The 24,498-nt window shown below is 39.5% G+C and overlaps 1 long non-coding RNA gene and 1 other non-coding gene across 12 annotated transcripts; one reads left to right on the forward strand and one right to left on the reverse strand.

Annotated features, from left to right (window-relative positions):
- Window positions 1-8,986: 8,986 nt before the first annotated feature.
- On the reverse strand, window positions 8,987-9,057 carry TRNAG-CCC (transfer RNA glycine (anticodon CCC)). The gene has a single exon. It is a non-coding gene; the product is annotated as a tRNA-Gly (tRNA).
- An 89-nt stretch (window positions 9,058-9,146) lies between these two features.
- LOC148294345 (uncharacterized) lies at window positions 9,147-13,670 on the forward strand. Of its 11 annotated transcripts, none has more exons than XR_015835744.1 (8): window positions 9,147-9,302; window positions 9,468-9,562; window positions 9,736-9,804; window positions 9,921-9,972; window positions 10,160-10,192; window positions 11,166-11,475; window positions 12,087-13,278; window positions 13,372-13,670. It is a non-coding gene; the product is annotated as an uncharacterized LOC148294345 (long non-coding RNA). The 11 variants fall into 11 exon arrangements; XR_015835747.1 differs by having other exon boundaries at window positions 11,405-11,475; XR_015835746.1 differs by having other exon boundaries at window positions 9,926-9,972.
- Window positions 13,671-24,498: the final 10,828 nt, after the last annotated feature.

Below are 24,498 nucleotides of genomic sequence, written 5' to 3' on the forward strand. Positions count from 1 at the left end.
AAGGGAGACCCGGGTAAGAGGGATGGGAGAAGGTATTGCGCCTTCCATGGGATGGGCACTAGTAAGAGAAATCCCCGAGTTTGTAGCAAAGAAGGCCATCCAGCAGATCGAGGACCGCGATGCCACCAATGAACCTCCCTAGAAGGTCATAAGGATTAACATGATCCCGGCCGATTCCAAGGAGTCTGGGCTCACCAGCAAAGAAAAGAAGATGAAGATTAAATAGGCCACTGTTATCTCCCAAGTCTTAACCAGCCTCCCATCAGTTGAAGACGATCCCGTGATCGGCTTCCAAAAGAGAGATTTAATCGGCCTTGATATGTCTCACAATGGCACCCTCGTAATCAGCATTCAGATTGCTCAATCCATGATCGACCGAATCCACGCAGACGAGGGTAGCACAGCCAACATCCTACAATTGTTAGTTGTCCAGTAGATGGGCAAGGACACAAAGATCAACAAATTAGCCAAGTCACTGACCGGCTTCAATGGCGCGACTTCAGTTACTGTTGACACGATAGACCTCGACATCTACTCCCTACCGGTAATCATCTCACAAACCTTTATGATCATCGATGAAGTCTCCCCTTACAATGGCATCCTGGGAAGACCATGGATTGGTAAGGTCAACGCCATCACATCTGCCACGCATCAGAAAATTCGTAATCCAATCCCGGGGGGCGATATAGGCCAGATCAACATCGATAAGGCGATGGCAAGAAAATGCTTAACTTAAGGTCTAAAGAAAAGCAAGCAAGCAATGTTCGTCCCTGTAAATTAAGAAGATCTAAAGGGAGCAGAACATCCAAAGGAGGAAGTAGATTCCGTTCTTGACAGTCGAGCTGATGAGAAAGGAAAGAGAATAGCTACTCCCTAATAGCAATCAAAGAGTCAGGACCAAGCCGAGGGAATCAATTCGAAGGCCTCTCCTGAAGAAGGATGGAAGCCCGAAGAGGATGTTGAGCTAGTACCTCTTAATAGTGGCAAGCCAAAAAGAAAAGCGCGAATCGGCTCACTCCTAAGCCCAAAAGAGAAGGTGGAACTAACTACCTTTCTCTAGAACAACAATTACGTGTTTGCATGGTCACTATCAGACATGTCAGGCATAACCCGCAGATCATCTGCCATCACCTTCATGTCAACTCAGTGAGCATACCAGTAGCGCAGAAAAGATGCAACTTCGCTCCCGAGCGAGTTGCCATCATTGGAGCCAAGATCGACAAGCTACTAGCTCCTGGTTTCATTAAAGAAGTCTCCTATGCAAAGTGGCTGGCCAATGTTGTTCTTATAGTAAAGAAAGATAAAGGCTATTGGAGAGTTTGTGTCGACTACACTGAACTCAATAAGGCATGCCCGAAGGACAACTTTCCATTGCCAAGAATTGATCAACTTGTAGATTCAACTTCTGGTAATCAACTGCTCAGCTTCATGGTTGCTTACTCCGGCTACAATCAAATCATGATGCATGAAGATGACAAAGCAAAGTGTTGGCTGCGCAAATCTCACGGCCTGGGGTTCCGGGCCGAGGGGATATGCGTTAACACGTGGCTTCCTTCTTTTGGATGTGGTGCGGTTGTGCGCTGGCGTGCCAGCATGGTCTACCGTGCGTCGAGATGCGGTTTGGATAAAATGGTCTAGTGGTGCGCCTGTTTGAATTCGACTTCTAATCGAACGATTGTGGCCGAGGGAGGAACTGATCTCGGCCGTCAGGTTCACGGCCTGAGCTACAAGGCCGTTTAGTGGTGGTGTGGATGGTGGGTTTTGGGCGTTGCTCCGGCGCGTTGCTCAGTGAGCGACGGTCGTATGATATATGGGGTGAATGAAAGAGTAACAGAGATGGTGCTCTGGCGCCTTGAAAATCAAGGGTCGTATGATATATTGATGAATGGATTTTCCTTACAAACTAATACTACTCCTAGGAAAGCAAATAAAGATATTGAAAGTGCATTACAGGAAAATATAATTTGCTCCGTGGGAGGCTTTGGTTTGGAATGTAGCTTGAACTTGGTATTTATAGGAAGAGTTCTTGGAGGAGTAATCGAGGCTGAAAATCTGCATGGTGGAGCCTGATCAGAGCAAGTGGGTAGTCCAATTGACATTTGGGATCGTGAAGCATGGTGGTGTGACCCCATGAATCCTGGTAAATCTCGGCCGCCGCCCTGATCGTGGGTTCTGCACCTCTGGTCGTGGGGACGCATTTAATGCCCTTGTTTGGTGGTTGGCGATCTGACCTCAATTTGTAAGAATGTTTGTGAGTATGTTGGCGCCTAACCACTATGATTTCTGTCACCAAATCCTGACTTTAGTCACTTCCCTTCTTCCCTCGTGCATTAAATGCCCTTTTGCGGCTAGTGGGTTTGATAGTCAGAGGCGTTACTTCATTAAATGAAGCGTGGGACCCTGCTGCCATGTGACGATTTGACTCTTAATATCTTCGGCCGTGTCCCCTTCGTCATTCGGCCTCGGCCTGACGATACCGTGGTTGTAAGGCCGAGATGACTATCCCTTTGCAGCTTTTCCTTTGTTTTGACGTAGGTAAAAGCGTTGCGTTTTGGATTGCGAACAGGTGCTGAGGCCGAGGGGGAAAATCCCTTTGGTCGCGCGCGACCGTGATTTATTAGGTACAAACACAAAGACCTCCTTCATCATCGAAAGGGGTACATATTGCTACAAAGTTATGCCATTTGGTTTGAAGAACGTTGGAGCAACCTACCAAAAGCTTGTGAACAAGATTTTCAAGGAGTAGATAAGCAAAACTATGGAGGTTAACGTAGATGACATGCTGGTCAACTACACCTTGTTCTTTCCTCCTTGCTTCTTCATTGAACATTTTATCTTTAACTATGTCCAATGTAAGAACGCCTTGAGGAGCTGAATTGCTTAAGGACACTACTAGTGTATCCCAGCTATCAGGCAAAGAGCTAAGTAGCACTAGTGCTTGTAACTCATCATCAAGCACCATCTGTATATTTGTCAATTGGTTGATCAAACCTTGGAAGTCACTAAGATCCTTGGTAACACTTCGACCATCTTTGTACTTGAGGTTTACCAACCATCGGATAACTGAGGCTTTATTTTGACCGGTCTTCCACTCGTACATGAATGACAATTTTGTCCATAATTTGTATGCATCCGTCTCTTGTGCCACATGTTGGAACACACTTTGATCCACCTATTGTTGGATTTGTTCGACAACTTTTCTATTTAGAATGCTCCGTGCATTGTCTGACTTCCCTTCTAGTTTTTGTCCTAGTAATTGAAGGGGCTCATACAAATCCTTGTAGTAAAGGATGTCCTCCATTCTTGGCTTCCAAATGGAGTAATTGGATGCAGTCAATTTTAACATTATTGCTGACGATGATGATCAGGACTCCTCCATCTTAAATTACATAAGAATATAATTTTTGAGTCGAAACTCTGATACCACTTGTTGGAAAAGATGGCGAAAAATAAAAGAGCCAATAAATAAATTTGGCAGTCCCGGAATCTGACTTTTCCCAGTCTTGTGTAAATAAAATGGGCAAAAATAACACTCAATATTTTCCACTAAGAAAATAAATGGGAATACAATAATAATCTCACCAAACACCGGTGGCTAAACTCTCTCTTGGTTTTTCTCTCAAGAGGATTTTCTCTCTCACACAAGTGAGGTTTTCTTATCTCTCAAAACTTTCTAAGTTTTGGTTTTCTAAGGAATACATTGAACTGAAAAAAGGCAACTGCTTTTATAGCCAACATTCCTAACTAATTGGTGGCCATGAATGAAGGAGAGTTTTTCTCCTTTTCTCTTCCATTCATTTTCTTCAAATTCTCCTGTCCTTTCTTTCATTTTATTTTACTATTTATTTTTTCTTCTTTTTCTCTCCTCCACTAATGAAGGAAACCCATCACTATTTATAAGCGTCCTAAGGGAGATGCAGTCCACAAAAAGTCTTTAGGAAGACGCAAGACGTGCCATGAGTATCCTAAGGGAGACCCAGGTTCCTGTCAGTTTCCTAAGGGAGGCATGATAATCATTTATAAGCATCTTAAGAGAGACGCACTCCACAGAACATCCATAGGGAGACGCAGGATGCGCCAGGAGCATCCTAAGGGAGACCCAGGTTCCTGTCAATTCCCTAAGTTAGGTATGACAGTCATTTATAAGTGTCCTAAGGGAGACGAAGTCCGCAAAGCATCCTTAGGGAGACGCAGGACGCGCCATGAGAATCCTAAGGGAGACCCAGGTTCCTGTTAGTTTCCTAAAGGAGGCATGACAATCATTTATAAGCATCTTAAGGAGACATAGTCCACAAAGCATCCATAGGGAGACCTAAGTTCCTGTTAGTTTCCTAAGAGAGGCATGACAATCATTTATAAGTGTCCTATCATTTTCAATGGTCTTCGCCAACTTCTCAATTGCTTGGGCCATCTAAGCAAGTTGTTCTTCAATGGAGGTGACCTCTACCATCATGACTTGCACAACCATGGAGCATGAAGAGCTAGAGGAGTTTGAGTACATCATTGAAGCCTCCATCCAATACATGGAATTTGATCAGGAGTATTCGTCCATCCTTGAGTCGGCATCAGGAACATGTGAGAATGGCTACACTCCATTGAATCCTTTAGTCTTAATGAGCACCTCTCCTTCTTCGAAAGACGTCCTTCTTTGCCCCCAACGAGGTAAGGGTGATGACTAACTTGTGTTTCTCATGGACTCCATTAGACTTAGACGGAAGAGACATGGAAGCAGTTGATGAGCACATAATTATCACATTTATTATCCCTACATTGTATTTGTTAGTAACTGATTGTATTTAATTTGATATTATTGTGTCTGTTTGTCTCTTTGTAGCTAGACTATGAGGTTCTTTGGTTGTGTACATGCCCACCCCGCGTGAAAGAGCAAGAAAGAAAAGCATGAAGTGGATGAAGCAACAAACAAGACTTAATGGAAGTAAACAATTGTTGTTTGGATGGTGGCTTGAGAAGATTTGGAATAATGGACAATTAAAATTATGAGTGCAGCAAATGAAATGAAGGATGAGGATAGGAGGTGCCGCACTTAGCCAAAATAAAGGAGATTGAATAGCAAAAGTAAATGGATGGGGAGCAGCAGCAAAATAAACAATGAAAGCACTTGATGGTAATTGGCTTGGTGGCAAGTTGGTGAGAATTAGTTTATTCATTGCAAAATACAATTGATGCAACAGAAGAAGCTCCTAGTCCTATAAATAGAGCGTTGCTGAAGATGAAAAATCACACCGAGCCTTACATTTCTCTTCAGCTCTCTCTCTCCCTCCTCCATTCTTATTGTTTCAGTTTGTGTTATAGTTTTAATTTCTGTTTTATTTTATGGGAAACTAACTCCCTAGCTAAGGCTAGGGAGAAAGCTTTTAATATAAGTGTGTAATTTTTATTAGTTTGATCCAAATTTAAGTTTTAATGTCAATTTGTAGTTTTCTTTTTAATTAATTGGTGAATGTTTGATAATCTATTTCATGGGTTCAATAATGTTTTTCCCATTGTAGTAAAAACTTTCATGCTTTTAAAAGAGAAGAGAATTACTAAAGATTAATAGAATTTAGATGAAGATTATTTTTTGATAGTGCGTTGCCAATGGTACAAGTTATGCTTAGAATACTTCTAAAGGAAATTAAAAAGATCTTTAATTATTTTGAACAACTACAATGGAAAATATTTTGTGGATCAAATTAATAAGAATTGCATGCTTATGTTAAAAGTGGAACCCCAGCGCCTTAGTGTTTTAATCAATTGAATTTTCTTTAAATCAAATCCTGTTTAAATCTACTTCTCAATCACAATTGTTCTTTTTCAGCTCTGTTATTTTCTTTACACATCTCTTTGTGTACACAACACTCGGACTTCCGAGCTACACTGCTATACGACACCTCCCCTTGGGTTTTGCAAGCGGTCAAACAGTAGTGTGCTGGCCTAGAAGGTAGGCATTCGGCTTTCTTCGACTTACAACATTGGTAGAGTCTCCACTTGTGGTATAAGCGCTCGAGCTCTTCCCTTTACTCGCGAGAATGCCTTGAAGCCATCAACTTTAGTGGATTGATTGAGTTTGGAACTGGAGAAAGAGATGAGAGGTAGAGAGGTCCCACTGAGAGTGCCAAAATTGTAAACACGAAAATCCTGCGACAAATGAAACAAGAACACGTGTACAAAATAAATATTTATATTGATTTATCAAGTGTGTAGGTTACAATCTCTATGGGTATTCTTGTACAAAATAAAAGAATTTCCTCTAATTTGATCTCCTAGTGTGTACGGTTCAAGGGTGCCAAGCACTGGATCATGAATCAGAATTTGAGACTTCGAGGAGGGCCATCATGACTTGATCTTGAGCACGTCCAGACCACGAGTAGTGTCACATGGTAGATAGTTTTCAGCTTTGGGGGTGAAGGAATCGACACGTGTTTGTTGTGCTTGGTGATTCTCTACAAACTTGATGAAAAACTTGAGAGTTTAGGTGTTGCTTTGGGCATATAGATTTTTGGTTTTCCAAAGTTTGTGTACCTTTTTATTATTATTATTATTATTATTATTCTAAAGGTCCTTTCTTTTGAATAAGAGCCAAGTATCTATAGGCAAATAATTGGGTCTTAGTTTGGAATCCCCAATCTGCATTCTTTAATTTAGCTTTTAATTAAGTCAAAATCCATGATTTGAGGAAATTAACTTATGATTTAGGAATATGATTTAATTTATTCCTTTTTGCCATATGATTTAATTTGATTGATGGATCTCTTAGATGTTGGCATGTGTCATCTCCAACATCCATCTTCGTCTTGATGAGTCATGCGCCACATGTATTTGTGTGGGACCCACTACTGTTCCAGCTAGCTTTGACTAGTCAAATTTTGAATTTTGACTGATGAAATTTTGGTTTCTACACCTACATTCTATTTAACAATGTGATATTATGGTTGTAAGAACACATATTTCAACAACCAATAGATGGGTGACACGTGGAAAATGAATATTCTTATTTAATTAGAGAAATTAGCTTTGATTTGAGATAGGAATATCTCCCCAAATCAAGGATGATATTCCCATCAAATCTCCTTGATTAATTCCAATCTTCTATTTATGGGTAAGAATAATCCTCACTAAATATGAATTATTCTTCAAACTTTAGCCTACAAAGAGTCTATAAATACATGGCTATACAACACACGAGGTATTCTAAAACCCTAGCCAAAGCTCTCTTTCTCTCACGCCACTCTTGGCTCTCTCTCTTCCTCATGGCTCCAGCCACCCGGCTTTCCCCGTGAGAGAAGACCTCCATCCTTTATGTATCTTAGTATCTTTCTCAAGAACATTTAACTGATTTAGGCATTGGAGGGCATTTGGCCAACACCCCCCCGGATGTGGTCTATTAACTCCAACCTTTTTCACAGGGATCGAGGAAGAAGAGAGAGAAGGAAGCTCGAAGGGTGAAGAATCTACACGCGAATATTTCTTGTGCAGAAATTTGATCAAACAATACTGTATCATTTAAACATTATAATATTACATTGTGAATGGAGCTTAGTACTATTACGTTCTAATTTGGAAGTCCAAATCAAGTTAGTGAAACAACTTGGGGTCCAAATTGGGGCATGACATTCAATAAAATTCCTCAAAAGATACCAAAGATTAATGGTGTGTATGGATGATGAAAAGTACTAAGGAATTTATAAACGACGGAATTTAAAATGATGTGAATTAATGTTCTAGAATTTATAAATTTTCTTATTTGGCTAATGGATTTAAACATGAAATTTAATATTTTAAAAATTTCACTCATTTGAAATTTTAGAAATAACAACTTTTTAGATAGAATTTAATGTTGGAATTCATGACCTCCAAATTCCATTTTTTTTCTCATAGAATTTCTAAATTTCAATTTTTTTTAAATCCAAACACAGGAATTGTTGTATGTCAAATTTAGAAGTTCTGACTTTTGTCCAAATCCCAAGTTTATTTCCCCCATCCAAATGCACTGTAAAAGAAAATGAATAGTATGGAAAATAAATGAGAAGAAGATTATGAATCCAAATTACAAAAAACACAAGAAGAAGATAAAGAAGAAAATCAAGATAATCTTTCCTTTGTATGAAGTCTCCTTTTAGCAATTACCAAGTAAAGATTTTAATTTTAGGATGTAATTTTATGGTCCATTTGATAACCATTTCAATTTTAGCTTTTAGTTTTTTTTTTTTTGTGTGCTAAATTATAGAGGAAAAAGAGGGAGAATGAGAGTGGAGATAAGATTGAGAGGGAATATGAGAGGAGAAGATGGGAGGGACGAGTAGCAAAAGTAAAAACAAAAACAAAAAACTGAAATCTATTTTAAATTGTTTTCATTTTCAAGATTTTGTTTTCACTTTTGTTACGCCTCCTTCTCATCCTTTCTTTCAATCTCATCTTTACTCTCATTCTCACTCTCATTTTCATCTATACTCTAGCACAAAAAAAAACCAAAAAAAAAAAAAAAAAAAAAAAAACCGTAAAAGTTAAAATTGAAATGATTATCAAAAGGGCCCATTCTCATGCTTTATATGGGATTTGATACCACCACAATTTTTACTTAGCAATTTTGGTAGCTTGTCCTTTGTATGATTCAACCGACATCTTTTGGTTCATTGATACTAGCCTCTTTGCACGCGCTTCCGTGCCTGCGAGAGGCTTTTTTTAAAAAAAAATTAAATTTATTTAGAATTAAAAAAGATAATGGGTAGTTGTGTTCCATAAAAATAGGCCATTATCTGATTTTTCTTTTAATTATATTTTTTTTAAATATGAAAAGGTGTGAATTTACCATATTATCCTCATTTAATTAATAATTTCAATTCTTAATGTTTGCATTAACCAAGGGCATTTTCTGGTATTTTGAATGTTTCACCATTCTCTGCCTTTTGCTTTATATATATAGATTCCATTCAATAGAGAGTGGGACTTAAAACATAAAATTGAAAAATGCTAAAAAATGTTGAAATGCGCATCCAGGGAATCGAACCCTGGTCAGTACCGTGGGAGGGTACTATGATACCACTACACCAGATGCGCTTGTTCATTCAAGATCCACTTATTTCAATATATAATACTTATTCTTGCCTTAGCCTCATATTTTTAGCATTTCTTATTATTCATTTCGAACCCCCAAAAATAGCTAGCATTCAAATTTCCCTCTCTTTCTATTTCCTTTTGTTTGTCTTCAAATTTCACTCTCAGTCTTTGGGATTCTTCACGAGCCGGACCTGGACATCTGCATCTACAAGAAGAAGATACCAAAGGCACTTCAATTTCTGCTGGTATACATTTCCCTCTTTATTTTCTTTAGATTTCACTCAAATTTCTGGAGTCTACTAAACCCTAATTTCATGATGCACTGTTTACTTAGTTTTGAATGTTGTGTTGAATCACTCTGGTCTTGTGTGGATCTAAATCATTCTGTACTATCTCTATAAAAAAATCAGAATCTTTTGTGTCTGCGATGGGGACGATGCATATGGAGATGAAGAAATCCTTCAAGTTCTGCATTCGTTCTCTGCTCATTCCCTGTTCTAAGCAGGTTTCTTTACTTACAATTTCATCTTCTTTAGAAATGGGTTTGCTCAATTGCCATTTCAAAGTCGAAAGATACCCATTTCATTGTGTCTGGAAATTTTATTTTATTCTTTCGAAATTATGCATTTCTTCCTCCAGATTCAATTGACTGACTTTGTTTTATGATGAACACAAAAGGAATTTCGCCAAGCATTTCCCAATTTTACAACTGCCGCGCAAGAGCACCTTTTTAGGATGTTTATTCAGGTACAAATATGTCATTTAATAATCGACCTAGACATTTGTTTATTTCTCTGCACTGTACATATTTGGATAGAGGGTTTCGCATATTATTCAAGAAAAGCTTTTCTCTTTATTTTTAGTTCAGATTCAGAACAAACGCTCATTTCATTGATATCGCATACAAATTTTCAGGTAATCACTTCTTTGCATGGAAATGCAGAGTTACTTCATTTCATACGAATTACCAATATTAACAATGCATTCTTCTCTTGATTTCTTTAATGTTCTTGGCAGAAGATTTAATATCAGGACTATTTATTTGTGTATTTTATAATGCTATGAGCTGAATTCTGAAAAATTTGTCCTTTTAATTTTACAGGATGAGTTTGAGTCGGTATGCCTTGAAACTCAGGTATACATATCAATATTTAGTGACGACGTTAATGCACAGTTAACAGCTTATGTAGGTTTTTCTGCGTAATTATATTACAAGTTATTTCGGAAATTAGAGAGAGTGAGTATTTAAGTAAATAGCCTTCTGGTTGTTATCAAGAGTTCTAGTTGGGTCTGATGGTTGGTTTATTTGAGTCTTAATTTATGAATTTCTTTTACATGGAGTTTGTGTACGTAATTGCAGCTTTATTGTAGAGTTACTATAACAAGCAATGTTCACTCCACGGGGATGACTTATTGCCACTGATTAATGCTATTTTAGCAAAGAAAATATGGTTATTGATTATTCGATGGTGGTTTAGTTGGACCTATTTTGGAAATGAATACATAAAGGCATGCTTAGATACCTTGCTGACCCGTGATATTCTTGATATACAAAAATATTATGGCTTAAAACAAAGGAAAATGCTGATACCAGAAGGCACTGCAGATGAAAATTTTAGTAAAAAGAGGAATATCAAGGACTGAAAGGATAGAAGTAGAATTTACCATGATTAGGAAAAACATGGGATAAGTATTATAATTATTTTAGTTTAAAAAGAAATATTTAGTTATTTGTGTCAACATGCATATGCTGTGCCCTTGCTGTGTAATTTGAAGCCTCATGTATAAATAGGCTCATTGTCCAGTGAAATGATGACATTTTTCGATCATTTAGGTTTTTAAGTAATTTCTGAAAATGGAGTAATAGTTGATTCAACGAGAGGTTCTATGACGAGAGGGAATAATGGTGGCTAATTGATGATTCCTAAGACCCAACTCATTTATGTTTTATGCAAGCAACTGGAAGTATCTCTGGTTCTTACTGATTTAGACATTACTACAATCCTAAAGGAATCGCATGTCTAACAGATGGAATCTTCAGATGATTACTGTTGACTAAAAAAATAGCATTTGTGGTTATATGATGTGCTTTACATGCTTGTATACAGTTTACAGATGGACCAAAGACGCCATACTTTTCTCTTCCTCTCCGAGCTGCTTTCGCTCGCGTTGATCTGATCGAATTAATAAGCAAACTGACCCTGCTCTGATATGTCTTTTTATACTTAACTATTAGTTCACGATCCTCTTGGTTCTAACTTCTAATTTACTTTATATACTATACATCATAGTATTCTTTGCGCCCATTATGGTTTCTTGTTATGTGTAGTCTCTCCTCTGCTCGCAGGTGGGAACTGCTCTTGATACCGTAGAACAACTTGTGGAAGAACAAGCTCTGGGTTCTTTGTTTCCAGATAAGTAAGTATTTTCTTGATTTCTTGACAAAAGGGATATATGGCCTCTTAGTAAAAAAAACTGAGTGTTGGTTGACTATTAAATTGTGAAGAATTGTGTGTGTACTTGTGCTCTCTTCCATTTTCTTTTCTAGATTCATAAATCATCCTTAATGTAATGTAACATATGCTGCCATGTTTCAATCGAATGGTAAGTACAAGATAGGTATGAATGCGAGGGGAAAGACACCAATTTACAACAAATTCCTTCTATTAGAATCATCTTAATTATTAATTCTAAAATGTTTGTTATTGGGCTAGTGTTCATTTGCTTTGGTAACTAATGAAGCTTTCAAGATTGTATAATAAAGGCCCTTGTGTCTGCTTTGCCATTGTTGAAGCTGTAGAAGTTCTGTACATAAATCCCCCCACCTCCCCAATTGCCCCCAATGCCCTAACAGTGCATGAAAACCGTCCAAGAGGTAGTCCTATCCATTTTTCTTTTGTTACTATGGCGGACATGGAGCGTTATCCTTGATAGTATCCATCTTAATCTATATAGTTACATTTCATATTATCTCTTATAGTGCCTATTACCGTAAACTTCATTGTTTAAACATGTTGTGACTCATGTAGGACTAATGTATGTAATGGATGTTGCTCGTGATCTGTCCACAATGAAGAAGGATGAAATCCAGTACTTGACAAAGATGCTGGGATCGGTAGATATATTCAAACTTAAGCTCCAATTAAAAGTTGCTTGGTAGAGATGATATCATCTAGTTTTTAGGGAATTGTCCAACATTTATACAGACACGGAGTATATATTGTGTTCTAGAATTCAAGAGTACCAGGGTCTCACATCTGTCTGGTTCATTGAGATCAATTGGACCTTCGTGTAAAACCCCCAACACTATAACGGCGAGATTAAATCCCGGGTAATAAGATATGCCCTGTGGAACAGTTACCAAGCACTTTTACTAGTCAAGGATTTTCACCCGATCATTAGTTCATAAAACTGGTAGGTAATAGGATATGCACTTATGGAAGGAATTCTTACTGTGCAATAGTGTTCTGGTAAGTTGAAAAACAATATGTACTGGGTACGGAAAGCTGTGGGAGGTCTGAAATTAAAAAGAAGCCAGAATACAAGATTGACCTTTTTAAGGGTTTATTGTTTCAATGGTATTAGTCTAGATGTTACATCGTTTGCACGAGTGCATGCACACATATCCTCAGATGTCGTAGTACTTGGCCACTTAGGTTAAAATATGATGTTAGGTTGATACATGTGTTGTATTTCCCCTAACTTTCCGACATTGTTAAGTTCTGTGGTTAGACCATCCTTAAAGGTCTGTCAATTAATGCATGGGTTTTCAATTGAAGCGTTTTGGTTCACTAATGTTTTCCTCTTAGCTTGTATGGTATGGTAACTTCTCCTAGTTTCTACTCTTGTTTGGCTGCCCAGAAACTTTTTATGGGGTTGATGGTTTATAAAATTTGAACAAGGTGGTAGCTCTCCCATAACTTAATCTCTCTCTCTCTCTCTCTCTCTCTCTCTCACGCACAAGTGCGGACACACATCCAATTTTTTGTTGATGCGAAACCTTCTTCAGCCAGATTCCTTTACTTCCAAAACATGCCTTATCTTAGTGACTTTATTCTCACATTTTAAAAGGGTGCCTATTTAGTCGTAATACGAGTGTTTGCTTCCTTTTTTGTTTTTTAATTTTTCAATTCTTTTTTAATCAGCGTCTTCGGGATCGTGTAGAACTTTTAAAGAAAGAAAGGCTTAGATGTGTTGGGCATTGAAAATGCTGTTGAGCGGGTACACTTTTTATTTCTTCATCATCTCTTTTTGCCAACCTCCACCCTCAATAACAATCTTGCAGCTGTTTGAATGGTATAAAATCTTTTGCAGTTGAGAAGTGGGAGTGTAATGTATGGAATGTGCAACAGCAACGGCCTCCATAATCCATGATCCATGACTGGGGTTAGTGTATTGAGGTCAATTCCTCTGGTGGACTAAGCCTATTGATTCCATGTGTTTTTGGCATGAGGATTGAATCTTCATTTGGCTTGGACTCGTCGCGTAATCAGAATCCCCAGGAGCTACTTGTATTGTAATCTCAAGTGTGTCTATAGAAGCTATTGTAGCTCTCAAGGTTTTTGAAATTGGATCAATGTTTTATGCAAAATGAATTGCTGTTAATTATGCCCTATTGTTTTTTTTAATAGTTAGTGATAGGATTTTTAATACTTGCGCAAAGAGGGTTAAAATCACTGAAAATACTTGCAAGAATACAAGGCTATTGTAGTATATATGCTCATGCAAGGTAGTTCTCCTCAAGGACTATATGACCAAAGAAAAGAATTTTATAATCCAATTTATAAAAGTACTAGGGTTTTACCATCACCTAGCAATCCTATGAATTTTCACCAATTACTTATGATTTGCACTTCCCACTTTGAAGGATAGGTTTTCCTAATTTATTTTCTACTTGGAATCTCCAACATAGAACGTATATCTAACATGTAACCTGTCCGGAGGTTCGGATCAAATCTGAACATGAAAGACTCCTTATGTTTTGTGAAAATCCTTTGAAAAACCATGCAACCCTTAAGACGTGATGTTCATCTTAAGTGAAACTACAATTATTAATCACAAGAAGCTAGTGTCAATTTCAGGGAACCTTCCGACCAAAATTGCTTCCAATTACTTTTCTAAAGATCCTAATGGTGATCAGGCATTAAGACAATTAGATTGTTTAAAATAGTGATTAACAATTCAAAGTATGCATGCCATCAATCATAAGCAATTAAATAAGAATTACATATTCATGCTAAGGTTCAAGGCTTCACCCTAGCAAAAGGAAATTAGTTATGCATATTCATAACTGAAATCATGGAAAAATACTATTAAGAAGAAAAAGAATGAAAACACCTTAAAGTTGCCAAACTCCAAAACCCTAGCACACTCTTGTTCCTTAGCCTCTCAGCAGCCCCTCGTGTTGTGAATTAATGACTAACTCACTGCCCTTAAAGATCTTGTTGTTGATGGACTTTAGACAAAGAACTCAATGATGGATGAGTCTTACACACACACACAGAAATTAACCAAGCACAAATGACACAAGTGTTTATAGAGGTTCAGCAAATTGCCTACATCCTCTTTGGTGATCACCTTGAGAAATTTCACTAATGAAGATATGTTACAACTTTGGTTTACAAAGGAAACCCCCTTAGAACACTACCCTCACAATCTGTTTCTCTCACACCCTTGCTCAACACCTTGATACACTTAGAGAACTCTCTTGCTCTCACCCTTGGCTTTTCTGAAACTCTCACAGAAAAAAAAAAACTACCACTTCTGCTCCAGCCACTTCCTAATTATCCAACTTGTTTTCTCCTCTTGTGTTATCTTACTTCACCCCATTTCCTACACAAGCCAATAGACAAGAGATAAGATATCAGCTTGTCCTCCATGTTCTTCCCTTTAGTCACCACTTAGACTAAATGTCAGATCAAGTAGGTAAATAGAATCCAACTCAGCCACCTCCCACTTACACCAGAAAATGGAGAGTGATATCTTTGAAATAAGATAACCAACTAGCCATGAGTGCTCTCCCAACTTATCCAGCACGTAGTCAACATTCAATTAACTCAGAAGTGACCCACAAAGCTTCTGAAATCATGTGGAAAGCGATAGCCATCGAAAACACAGTTGAAAACACGTAAGGAAACGTCACAGCACGACTGGAGCGACCGGTCGTCAGGAATGGGCGACCGGTCGCCAGAAGTTTTCCCTCCAGACTTTGAATCTGCTTCTAAGCGACCGGTCGCAAATGTCAAGCGACCGGTCGCTCGTGTTCCTGCGACCGGTCGCAAAGAACTAGCGACCGGTCGCTCCTTGGTTTAGCTCCAGACTTCGAATCTGCTTCAAAACGACCGGTTGCAAATGTCCAGCGACCGGTCGCTTTTAGGCATATTCAAAATCATCCTTTGAGCGCCAAAAAGTTTGTATCCTTTTAGGTGAGCCATTTTTCCAACAATCTCCACCATGGCGAGCCTATTACTCCTTGTGGACATCATTGCCTTCCAGGACATCTGTAATGTCTTGAGAATCGCCCTGATAACTCTCAAGAACTCCACCTCAATCTTTAGCATGTAACAAGATTGAGCAAGCTCAAACAATGCTTGAACTTTGCTGTTGTGACTGGCTTTGTTAGGCAATCTGAAGCGTTCTCATTTGTATGAACCTTCATTATTGTGATGTCTCCATCATTCACCCAATCCCTTATCCGGTGGTATCTCACATCAATGTGTTTGGACCTCCCATGGAACACTTGATTCTTTACTAAGCAAATAGCACTTTGACTGTCACTTAGAATCACCACCAAGTCTTGAGCTATCCCGAATTCCTTTGCCAATCTCTTCAGCCATACCGCTTCTTTTGAAGCTTCCGTTAACGCCATATACTCCGCTTCCGTAGTAGACAAGGCACTAACCGATTGTAACACTGCTCTCCAACTAATCGGTCCTCCACCACAAGTGAAGACATATCCTGTGGTGGATCTCCTCTTGTCTAAATCTCCTGCATAATCAGAATCTACATACCCCGACACACATGCATTTCCTTGTTGTCTTTCAAACAATATCCCAAGCCTTTTGGTGCCCTTCAAGTACCTGAGAATCCATTTTTGCTGCTGTCCAATGTTGCCTTCCAGGATTCGCCATATACCTTGACACCACACTAACGGCTTGGGCTAAGTCGGGGCGTGTGCACACCATTGCATACATGAGACACCCTACCAAGCTTGCATATGGAACTTTACTCATTTCTTCCTTCTCCACATTCGTAGAAGGACATTCTTTTGCACTTAACTTAAAATGCTCCGCCAAAGGAGTAGACACCGGTTTGCAATCCATCATATTAAACCTTTCAAGTACCTTGGAAATGTACTTGCATTGTGACAGCCACAACTTGCCTTCCATTCTGTCTCTCCTTATCTCCATTCCTAGGATCTTTTGTGCAGCACCAAGATCCTTCATGTCAAACTCCTTTCCAAGCAATGTCTTCAAATTCTGGATTTTTGACATGTCCTTACATGCAATTAGCATGTCATCAACATAAAGAAGCAAAAGGATGAAGTTACCATCCTTGAATGCATGAGAGTAAACACAACAATCAGATTCACATCTTCTATACCCAATCTTCATCATGTAAGAATCAAAGCACTTGTTCCACTGCCTTGGAGATTGCTTCAGCCCATACAAAGACTTCTTCAACCTGCAAACCAGATTTTCCTTCCCTGCTTCAATGAACCCTTGAGGTTGGCTCATGTAGATGTCTTCCTCCAATTCACCATGAAGGAAAGCAGTCTTCACATCCATTTGCTCCACCTCCATGTCCTCTTGTGCTACTATGGAGAGTAGTAGTCGTATAGAAGTATGTTTCACCACCGGAGAGAAGATTTCATCATAATCAACTCCCTCCTTTTGTAAGAATCCTTTTGCCACCAACCGAGCTTTGAATAAGGTGGCACCCTTCTCATGCATTTCTTCTTTCTTCCTAAACACCCATTTGCAGCCAATAACCTTGCGACCTTTGGGTTTAGGAACCAACTCCCAAACTGAGTTTTGGTGTAGAGATTCCATCTCTTGCATCATAGCTTCCATCCAACTTTCCCGTTCCTTGTTCTCAACAGCTTCTTGGAACGTGGTTGGTTCTTCTTCACTAGCATTTAGGGCATAGTGAACTGCATCCGTCTCCCATCCAAACCTTTGAGGTGGTTTGATGGTTCTCTTGGGCCTGGATCGAGCTATAGATGAAGGCTCCACCTGTTCTTGAGCCTCTTCTTCTTCTTGAGTGTGTTGTTGATGCTGCCCAGCTTCTTCCTCTTCAATGTCAGACTCCACCTCCTCCTGAACGTCTTCAGTTGGCTGTTTCCGTGAAGTCTTTCTTGACACCTTCTTGAGTGGAACTTCAATGGTTGTTTCTTTCTCAACAACATCCTCCTTTGCCTCTGAATTCTTGACTTTGTTCATAGGTATGGTCTTCTCATCAAACACAACATTTCTGCTGAGTATCTTCTTGTGGTTCACTGGATCCCACAGCTTGTAGCCCTTCACACCACTCTCAAATCCAATGAAAATACATTCAAGAGACTTTGGCTTCAACTTGGATCTTTCATCACTAGGAATAAGTGCAAATGCACTGCACCCAAACACCTTAAGATTCGAATAATCAATTGACTTATTAGACCATACCTCCTCTGCACACTTGAACTCAAGATTTCTTGAAGGCGATCGGTTAACCAAATAGGCAGCGTGGTTAACCGTTTCTGCCCAAAAAGATTCGGGCAACCCTGCATGAATTCTCATACATCTCTCACGCTCCATGAGAGTTCGGTTCATCCTCTCCGCAGCTCCATTTTGTTGGGGTGTCTTCTTCACGGTAAAGTGCCTCTTAATGCCTTCACTTTTGCAAAACTCAAGGAACTTGCTGTCCTTATATTCACCACCATTGTCACTCTTTAGGATCTTGATCTTTCTTCCGGTTAGGTTCTCTACTTCCGCCTTCCACTCTTTGAATTTGGTGAAGACCTCAGATTTCTCCTTCATGAAGTAGACTCAAACCTTCCTGGAAAAATCATCCAAGAAAGTCACAAAATAGCGAGCTCCACCCTTCGATTTAACCGGTGATGGCCCCCATACATCCGTGTGAATATAATCAAGCACACCCGTGCTTTCTTCCTCTTTGTTTCGCTGCTTGAAAGCTATTTTTGATTGCTTTCCCATGGTACAAAATCTGCAGAACTCAAGCTTGCAACTTTGAACACCTTTCAACAATTTTCTGTTGTGTAGTTCCTGCATGCCCCTCTCACTCATGTGCCCTAGCCTCAAATGCCAAAGCTGAGTTTCATCTTCCGAGTCCTTACTTGTAGATACAGCTGCTCCACCTATGATTGTTGTACCACACAACCTATATAGACAATTAGGTTGAATCTCTCCCTTCATAATCACAAGTGAACCTTTTGAGACTATGAGTTTCCCTCCATTTGCTTTGAATGAATAACCATTCTTATCAAGAGTTCCAAGGGAAATGAGATTCTTACGCAACTTTGGAATATGCCTTACCATTCCAAGCGTCCTAACAGCCCCATCATGCATCTTCACCTTGATTGTACCGGTTCCTTTGACTCTACACATTGAGCCATCCCCCATCATCACTTCACTGCTATCTTCTTTCTCATACGTGTGAAACCACTCCTTGTTTGAGCACATATGATATGAGCATCCGGAATCCAAAATCCAATCGGAAGAGGAACACCTTGAAGAATTAGCCAATGCATTTGTTTTAACATTGCTATTAACACACAAAAGCTCACCATCACTTTCCGTGACATCCTCCGCTGTGTTTGCTGCATTCTTCCCTTTGTTCTTCTTCTCCTTCCATATGGGGCAATTCTTTTTCCAATGCTCCTTTGACCCACACTCGAAACAACCATCTTTCGCCTTGGATTTGGACCTTCCTTTATTGCCTTTCTTGCCTTCACGCCTCTTTGAACGACCTCTCTCTCCGGTCTTTGCAACTAGACCTTCGCCTTGAGAGTTTTCTCCTGAACGTTGAGTCATCCTATGGTGTGTCATGATGTCTTGCACCACAGGCTCAAAATCAAGAGTAACCTTTCCGAACATAAGAGTGGTTCGAAAGTGTTTATAGGACGAAGGTAAGGATGTCAACAACATGAGAGCCTTATCCTCCAGACTATAATTCACATCCATTCTCTGCAAGTTAGCAACACATCTATTGAAACAACTTAGATGTTCCATTAGATTTCCTCCCTCCTCTATCCGAAGATTTAGGAGTTCTTCCTTGAGGAAGAGTTTGTTGGACAACGATTTCCCTGTAAACATCTCTTCGAGCTTCTCCCATGTTTGCTTCGCTGTATCCTTTATCACGTTGATGAGCACCTCATCGGAGAGATAGTTTTCGATAGCTCCTCTGGCTAACTCGTCAAGAACTCCCCACTCATCATCCGTCATGCTTGCTGGCTTCTTCTCCTTGCCAACCAACACAACATGGAGTTGTTGTTGTGTAAGAGCTGACTTCATCCTTCGTTGCCAAAGAGTGAAATTCTCCTTCCCTGTGAAAGGCTTTAACTCCACCTTCATGCTTGCTACTTGTGGTTTCTTCATATGCTGTGAACTGCTACCACTCTCAGCTTCCATGTCACTTGCCATCTTCAACACACTAGCACTCCAAGAGAAGAACTAGCACCAGCTGCCAAACACAGCTCTGATACCACTTGTTGTGAATTAATGACTAACTCACTGCCCTTAAAGATCTTGTTGTTGATGGACTTTAGACAAAGAACTCAATGATGGATGAGTCTTACACACACACACAGAAATTAACCAAGCACAAATGACACAAGTGTTTATAGAGGTTCAGCAAATTGCCTACATCCTCTTTGGTGATCACCTTGAGAAATTTCACTAATGAAGATATGTTACAACTTTGGTTTACAAAGGAAACCCCCTTAGAACACTACCCTCACAATCTGTTTCTCTCACACCCTTGCTCAACACCTTGATACACTTAGAGAACTCTCTTGCTCTCACCCTTGGCTTTTCTGAAACTCTCACAGAAAAAAAAAAAAAACTACCACTTCTGCTCCAGCCACTTCCTAATTATCCAACTTGTTTTCTCCTCTTGTGTTATCTTACTTCACCCCATTTCCTACACAAGCCAATAGACAAGAGATAAGATATCAGCTTGTCCTCCACGTTCTTCCCTTTAGTCACCACTTAGACTAAATGTCAGATCAAGTAGGTAAATAGAATCCAACTCAGCCACCTCCCACTTACACCAGAAAATGGAGAGTGATATCTTTGAAATAAGATAACCAACTAGCCATGAGTGCTCTCCCAACTTATCCAGCACGTAGTCAACATTCAATTAACTCAGAAGTGACCCACAAAGCTTCTGAAATCATGTGGAAAGCGATAGCCATCGAAAACACAGTTGAAAACACGTAAGGAAACGTCACAGCACGACTGGAGCGACCGGTCGTCAGGAATGGGCGACCGGTCGCCAGAAGTTTTCCCTCCAGACTTTGAATCTGCTTCTAAGCGACCGGTCGCAAATGTCAAGCGACCGATCGCTCGTGTTCCTGCGACCGGTCGCAAAGAACTAGCGACCGGTCGCTCCTTGGTTTAGCTCCAGACTTCGAATCTGCTTCAAAACGACCGGTCGCAAATGTCCAGCGACCGGTCGCTTTTAGGCATATTCAAAATCATCCTTTGAGCGCCAAAAAGTTTGTATCCTTTTAGGTGAGCCATTTTTCCAACACCTCGCACGTGAATCTTTGGCCTCTTCGTGGTCTTCTGCTTCAGCCAAATGCTGAGGGCTTTGACTTCCTCTTATTCAAACGGTTTGGGCCTTTTAATATAGAAAGCCAAGCCATCTAATAAGTGGGTTAGGTTTACCAAACATTTGGGCTTTATGGGCTATCTAAGATAATGGGTCCTTTTTACTAAAGTGATGGGCTACTTTGGCTGGGTTACTCTAGTTGAAGCAATGCTCCATCTCCTCTCTTGTGCTTGCCCATGTTCGGGCCTAAGAAAATGGGCTTGAGTCCCGAGGCCCCCAAGCGACCCGAGACTTCCATTTCTCGACCCATCAATGGGCCCCACGACAAATTGTTACCATCCATGCCACAACCCACTCAAGCAAGCCCCGGGTATTTGAGTGGCTTGGGCCCACTTAAGCTTGTAGTGTGATTGGGCGTGGGATAATAATTTCCTGTTTGGCATGGCACGTCGCTTGGCATGCTTTTGAGTAAAACGCTTGATAGGATAATTGGCATGGATTTGCAAAGCTAAATGCATCCTTATAATTTTATCTCAGTTTCTAGCGTGATAGATTTTTATTTGGCATGGCATGTAGGATATGGCTCGTGCACGGCAGACTTTTGTGTACTTCAAATTAGGCCTTTTTCCAATAATATATCGACTTAGGCTAGAAATTTATTCGGGCCTAGCCATGGATTTTTTTGGGCCTCAACAATTATTAATTCAAACAATTAAAAATAAAAAATCGAAAAGAAAAAGAACCATCAACCACCGCCCACCACCCTTCCCTCTTCCTCTTTGTTTCTCTTCTTTTTTCTCTCGCTCTCTCTCTCTTTAGAAAACAAGGAATACATAATTTGATTTTTTGATTCTTTTAATTTTGAGGAAGATGGAAAGATTACGTTGTTGATGTTAAGAAAGAAAAGAATAAAATTTGAAAACGAACAACAAATGTTAAATAAGATTGTTCTTTGTACATGAAAGAGAGATGAAGGAAGGAATAGAAACAAAGAGGGAGGCGGCAGTGGCGGCCATGAAGGGGAATTGCCATCGGGGTTGGGGTGGGAGGGTTCTTTTTTTTTTTTTTTTTTCTCTTTTCGTTTTTAAAATTTTATTCTAAATGGGAATTTCCATAAGTTGATGAATGGTGAGTTCATCGCATTGCTTCTTCCTTGATGTTGCAGTTGTGCAGGTTTGCATAAGCAATTGTTTACTCCTATCTTGCAAGTTTCCTGAGCATGCCTTCTTTTCTTTTTTTCCTTTTTTTAAAAAAACTAATATATTGTGTTGTGAAAGAAAATAAATTTAACCAAGGTGGTTGGTGTGAGTGGTTCGGCACTCTCATTCCTTAAGAGAGGTCAGGGGTTCGATCCCCGCTCTCGTATGGAGTCACCACTTTGGCCAACACTTTACCTCTTATGGGTCGACCCGGTGTGAGTGGGGATTAGTCTGGGTTATGGTTAAGGCTTAAAGGTGCCACCCATAGTTGGGGCCCATCCAGGACCACCTCGTGGTTCATACAAAAAAAAAAGAAAATAAATTTACTTTATATGAATTTTTAAATATGTTTTTTTTTCAAGTACTTAGAAGTAATTTTACAAAGGGATAAATTTGTCTTTAAAATTTTGAAAAAAAAGTGGGTGGGAAAATAGGACAGGTGGGTGGAAATAGCAGCACTCTTTAGAAACTATTGAATTAAATTTTTTTTTTTTTTTTTTTTGAGGACCTTTCCTATTGAGAGGGGCGATAGCATACTAAACTCACACACACTACACGGATGCTAGGACTTGAACTCAGGACCTTGACTGAGGGAGTAAATACTCCAAACCACTACCTCATTAGTAACCGAAAGGGCAAAAAAAAAAAAAAAAACCCTAATATCCTATCTATCTATTAGATAGGCAATGGCAACCCTAGTCCCCTCTCTCCTAAAAAACCCTCCTAGAGCCGTTTTCACTTTGAGGGGGGAGGAAGTCACTATTCTTTCTCTCCTCTCCCTTCTCCCTTCTCCCCTCTCCCCTCTCCCCTCTCCCCACTTCTCTTCCTTCCTCTCTTCTCCCCTCATTTTCAGAGACAAAAGGTTTTCCCTACTTGTTTTCGTTTTGTTATGATTTTCCTCCAACCATCACAGGCGGATGCGTCTCGGCGTCGGATCTCCACATGGGTTTCGGTGTCAGATCTTTACCACCATCATTTTTGTGGTTTCTTTATGTTCAGAATAAGTCACAGAGACTCTTTGGGTTCTCTATGTAGTTTTCACCTCTCCTTTTGTGAGAGCTTTTCACCTCTCCTTTTGTGAGAGCTTTTCACCTCTCTTTTGTGAGAGCTTTTCACCTCTCCTTTGTGAGAGATTTTCACCTCTCATTTGTGAGAGTTTTTCATCTCTCCTTTGTGAGAGTTTTATTTGTATTGTTATGGCTTGATTTTTTTCAAGCTTTATCTCTTTTTCATAATTCTGAGTTTGCAATCTTAGTTGGGATGCCTATGCCATAGTTTCTTCGATCTTGCGTGATTGTTAGTGAAGGCGCACCAAATTGTCTTAATTTTGATGTTAGACCGCTTTGTTATTGTAATAGCCTTTTGTGGCTAGTTTGTATTGGCCATTTGTAGCTAGTGGCTTTTTTGGCTAAGTTATGAATGTAATCCTAGAATTTCTCAACCAAAAAAAGAAAAAGAAAAAAAGATAGACAATGGCAACTCTAATTTTTACTCTTTGGACTTTGGGTAATGCTAGGGAGACCATCTATTTGTACCATATTTGCGTGCCATCTGATATGACTGTTGAGTTGACTATGCCACATTATCAAATGAGTTTTTTACATTTTTATTTATTATTATTTTTTTCACCTTTCACTTTACAGAAACTTAAGCGACGTTTAGTTTTTCACATCATTGCTTAGACCTCCTCCCCCTACCTCCTCTCAATCTGTTAGTGACAAGAACTCTTACCAGATTTCTCCCTAACGCCGACAATGGTAAGTTCATTTATGTTTTACTCTTGGTTTCCTCCTCAGCAAAAAATAACCATGGGTGATTTCCTTTTTCTCTCTATCGATTCCTCTTCTAAATCATTTAAATCTTGGGGGTTTTTCCGATTGATTCATTAGAATTCTTTGAATCATTTATGTACTATTCTTGGGGTTTTCTTTCCAAATAGAAACCTTGCTTTATTTTTGGAATTGTCCCACTGCACTTTCCTTCTCTACCACTCATGCCATAATCTCATGTTCTTCTTGCAATAATAACTCACACGCCAAATACAAAATCAAGATTAACAACAATCAGACGTGGCTTCTATAAGCCTCCTCCTCAATCAAGTTGAATCACAAAAGCCCAAAACTGATAACTTCTTATGGGTTTTGTGGGTTAATCCGAGTTGCCATGTTTCCGGGTTCCCGTCCAAAATCTGAGTCAATACTTGACAAGTTCAGCTCTTGTTTCCTTGCTTCTGGCGAGGGCATTTTCACAAAACCATTTTGTTTGGAGTATAAATGGGAAAAGCAAGGGTATAGGGATTTGCTTATCACTACAAGAAAACAGGCCTTCTGTGACCAAATTTTACGTGGCGCTGAAAATTCCATCACATTTGACTTGTATAAGTGAGAAAATTTTGAAAGTCGTCACCTAAACGTCTTGAAGAGATGTAACAAAATTTTTGCTCCATGTTCGTCACGTTATAATTTTGGTG

This window comes from Prunus avium, chromosome 5 (assembly GCF_965620075.1).
Source record: "Prunus avium chromosome 5, drPruAviu1.hap1.1, whole genome shotgun sequence".
In the NCBI taxonomy this organism is placed as follows: domain Eukaryota; kingdom Viridiplantae; phylum Streptophyta; class Magnoliopsida; order Rosales; family Rosaceae; genus Prunus; species Prunus avium.